The sequence below is a fragment of the Egretta garzetta genome, unplaced genomic scaffold (assembly GCF_000687185.1).
Source record: "Egretta garzetta isolate BGI_Z169 unplaced genomic scaffold, ASM68718v1 scaffold427, whole genome shotgun sequence".
Lineage (NCBI taxonomy): Eukaryota > Metazoa > Chordata > Aves > Pelecaniformes > Ardeidae > Egretta > Egretta garzetta.
Window position 1 is genome coordinate 420,196 of NW_009260345.1, and position 4,531 is coordinate 424,726.

Here is a 4,531-nt window from a genome sequence, read left to right on the forward strand (position 1 = left end):
CTCTCCTGCTCTGAAGCAGCAGCCCCAGGGAAGCGACGGCAAGGTTCAGATTTTAGGCACTGCAGAGGTTAGGATTTTTGTGGGGGCCCACATGCACCTGCAGAGGGTACCTGCTTTGCTGCCTGCCCTTCCCTAACCCCTCGGGCTCCAGCCTCAGGCTGACCTGAGTGAGGAGCGGGCGGCCAAGCCGCAGTGCTGGGGGCTGGCAGCCTCCCTCCCTTCACCTGGCCGGCCCAGGACTGCCGGGTGGCGTGCCTTGCTCTGTGAATTTGCTGCCCCAGTGAGGTGGCAGCCCCGTACCCACCCTGTCCCCTCCTGTGGACTCTGTCCTGTCCCTGTGGGGCACCTCTAGGCTGCACTACGGGTCTCTGCCCTGCCGTGCCCCTGCTGAGCCTGTTTGCAGAGCGGGTGCCGGAGCAGCGTGGCTTTCGCCCTCTCTGCCGTTCACCTGCTCCGCTCCTCCAGCCAGCGACAGGAGCCATGCTGTCCCCACGCCTGGGCTGCACGCAGGGACCTCTGAGCAAGGCTGGCGCAGCTGCAGGACTTGGGGCCAGACACCTCCGGCCACCGGGTGGGTGGCTCCCGGCGCTCCACTGTGTCCTGTAGGAGACCCGCAACGGTGGCTGTCGGTAAGAAGGATGGATCCTGCCATGGTCGTGCGCTGCTGGGCCTCCTGCTCTGTGACAGTGGACACAACCAGGCTACGGGCAGCATGGAGGTCTTGAGAGTATCTGGTTTAAAGCAAAGGCTGGTTTTTATCCTATTTACACCCCATTTATGGACTTCATCAGTTAGTCTTGATTTTTTTCTAGGCTGGAGTAAGAAATCACCTCTGTGTCTCTGTAGCCCAGAGCAGGGACAGTGAGGCACGGACAGGGACAGAGACTGAACCAGCACTGAGAACAACAGCCTACACTGCTTTTACAGCAAGGGGTTTGCCACTGGTCCTCAGGGAAGTCCAGCCACCATTAGGTACTTGGGAGGCTCTCCTGTCCTGGCAGCAGAGGACAGGGCAGGAGCCATTTGGTCCCTTCCTGAGCTGGGTGTGTGTGTGTGTGCTCTGAAGGATGATGCTCTGTAATCCTTGCAGCTGGTATTGCAGATGTACATGTCATTAGTAAACTCACAGTTGCTTCTTATCTCCGTCTTGCTGGTGTCAGTAAGCAGCAAGCTCACGAACTGCAGAAGCGTTGCTCTTATTTCACATTGGAGAAAACATAAGCAGGATCTGATCCTTGCGACAGCCTCCTGTGCCCCATGAACCTTGCTGAACAGATGCTTTGAGAATGCCCTGCAGCCCACACAACCTGGAAGTTAATTAGAAGGTGTAGAGAAGCCAACTAGCTTTCAACAGCTTGAAAGGAAAGGCGTTTCGATTTCGACTGCTGTCCTGGAGTTGATCAGTTTTTCCTCTTGCTACCTCTTTCCTCACCTTTCTCCTTTTTGCAGCTGGAGTGAGCCATTCTCCAGCAGCATTGGGTATGGAAGCAGCCGTGGCTGAAGCAGCCGTTCCCGCGCACGCAGCTGGGGCTGAAAAGCACTTACTTCTACTGCTAATATTTTCCTGTCCATCTTGCGGTTATGACCTATTCCAGTAGCAGCCCCCATACACTAATCCAGCCGGGTTTGTTCCTTAAGCTGTACCTTGGCACTGCTGCTCCTCACTGAGCCCTGATTTTCTGCCTCTGCTCCCACAGCCATCCCCGCCTCCTGCCATCGAAATGTAACGCAGGGTTTCAGCTGCCGACTAACTGCTGGCTCATCTTGTGCAACCAGAGCATTTTCTGTGTCCTCCCATTTCTCCTTTTGTAACACAGCCCAGCCTGCTTGCTTTCTGATTCCTCCCTCCCCACCTTAAATTGCAGTTTACTTGCTTGGTTGCTGCTTGTTTCAGGTTGAAAGCAGTGCAGCTGTCTGCAGCGTCGCCTGCGATTCTGCCTTCTGCAGCCCAGGCAGCACCTACCAGCATCCAAAGGTGCTTTAAAACTCTGCTCCCTCTAAGAAGTGTTATTGGCTGCTTTTTAACATCATCTGTGTTTGCTGTTCACTCTTGAGATTGCCCTCCCCTCATTTGCCTTAAGATAAAACAGCAGAAGAGGTCAGACGGAGAATGTTACCCTCCCAGCAGCAGGAGCTCCGGTGTGATGGCAGCCAGGAACAGGCAGTAAGCTTGCGGGAAGAAGAGCTTTAGGAGAATCTCGTAATGGCTTCTTCCTCTGGTGCCAAAACTCCAGGGAGTTTCTCTCTTGTCTGACTCTTGTTCCTTGACTCACCCGAGCAGCCCAGAATAAGCCCTTTTTGCCCTGGGAGAGGCTGAGAGTACCATCATGTTTCGCTTTCAAAGTTTACTTCCATTCTCCTCTCTTTCTGATCCCTGCCTCCCCCCTTTAGTCGCAGCTTGTTCCCAAATAAAGCCAACAAATGCTGTTCTCCCGCATCTCTGCATCGTGCGTTCAGCACATTGGACTCAACTGGTGGGTGTCCATAGCACTTCAGAGATGTCCTTGGCTTTCCTTGCCATACTTGAAGGATCTCCATGGTGGTAGGTGTGGGACAAATGCAGCCCAAAATCTGTGACCAAGGGGAGACTGGGCTCCCTCGTTCAAATATCGAAGAAGGGAACTTCTTGGTGTGTTTGTGGCTGCCTGCATGCTGCCTGCTGTCTTTTCAGTGCCTGGGGGAATCCAGGTGTATTCTTACTTTGTCAGCAATAAATCTCATGGAGAAAAATGTGGCTGCCTCTATGCACCAAGCCCAGTATCAAGCCCAGTACTGCCTCATATGGAGCTGCCCGCTGCACTGGGCACAGAGGAAGCCTCCTCCTCGCTGTGGGAAGATGACAGGCTGGGGTCATGTCTGCAAAGGGTACTCCAGGCCGGGAAAAAGGCACCTCCTCGAAGTGCTGAGGGTCAAAAATCCAGCAGGGCACCTCTGGAAGAGACTGGTGAGGTCAGAGGGAGCTGAGGAGGGAAGGCAGAGGTGGCGACTACTGAGTGGGTCCAGGAGAGGGGTGGACTGTAGACTGCGGACTGCGTCAGATGGCATCTTAACAGTTGGAAAAACTTTATGGCAGAGGGAAAAAAGAGGCTGGGAACGAAGGAGTCAGAGGATTTGTCTCCAAACTTGGGTGAAGGAATGGCAGAAAAAGCGCAGGCAGGCAGCGAGGGGCAAAGCCTTTTCTCCGAACTCGTGTATTAAGGAGAGGGGCATCCAAAGGGAGAAGAAAACGCCTGCCTGTCGGGGAGGATGTAACACAGTGGGTGGCTGTGGCTGCTGTGGGAGAGCCAAATTGTTCCTAGCTGGAGACAAGAAGTTAAATTTGAGTCCCCATCTGGCCTGAGAACATATAGGGCAGGGACACAGTAGGATTAGATGTTCAGGAAAAGAGCCAGGAGGTGTGTGAATAGGCTTTCTCATAGAAACAGCAGGCGAAGCAGGGAGGGAAGCGGTGGGGGTGAGTAACGCCGTGCCTCGCTTGGCCAGGGAAGGGAGAAGCTGAAGCTTGTGGTGCGAAAGGCCAAAACTTTGGGCACCGGTTTGATCTACCACCTGTTCCCAGTTGAGAAGGTTTGATTCCATAGCCAGGGTGCTTTGCCCCTTTTAAAATAGGAAAATGAAGCCAGAAGTGCCGCATCTCCCCCTCTGGTCTGTGTTCATCCCGGCCCTGTTCCCCACGGCAGCATCCCAGCTTCTGTCCTTCATGTTGGGCTATTCAGGAGCCAGAGGGCAGGTGCAGGGTCAAAGCCCTGGCCCAGGTGTCCCCGAGGCGGAGGCTGGTGACAGGGTTGAGGCCGCGGGCTGGCACTGGGGGCATTCCCTTCCTGGGGTTAGGTGGGAGGAGGTGAATCCCTGACTGCGATCTTCCCCCGCCCCCATGTGTGAAACAGGTCTCACGCAAAACCAGGTAAACCACAAATATTAGTAGAAATAGGCTGGGTCTTGGAGCCACCTTGCATTAAAAGAATAAAAGCAAAGAATTAGCTAAGTCCTCTCCTGTCGGCTTCTCATGACACCCTCGATAAGCCCAGACTTAAGCATCATTGTACTTGATAATGTGCCCTGGACTGCAGCAAATTGGGACGTGCCAAGGACTGTGGCAGATCAAACACATTTCATTAAGTATGTGTTATTTTTTTCTCTCACATTTGACAGTGCGTGGAGCTCTGCTCCTCTCCAAGCTGAGGAGGCTGTGCTGCAGCATCTGAATGAACTGATTAGCCAGCTGGCAGGCCCTGCTGCAAGCAGGCGGCGGGGAGAAGGGGCCTCGCCTGGGCTTCAGAAGCTGAGAAAAGGCTGGCGGGAGGACCTGGTGCTTCCACCTCCCGATCCAACCTGGCAGGCGAGCTAAGCGAAGGGGGCAAAGTTGGGACAGGGAGGACCTCCGTGCCGGGGTGAGCTGTTGGTGAGCTGCAGAGCTGCTAGCTCGGCGCCGGCTGGCATGCAGGGCGTCTGTCTTCATTTCTGGGTTGCGCCGCCTTCTTTAAATGTGGGCTTAGAGGTTGCTATAAGCCTGTTAGGTGACTGGTTCCGC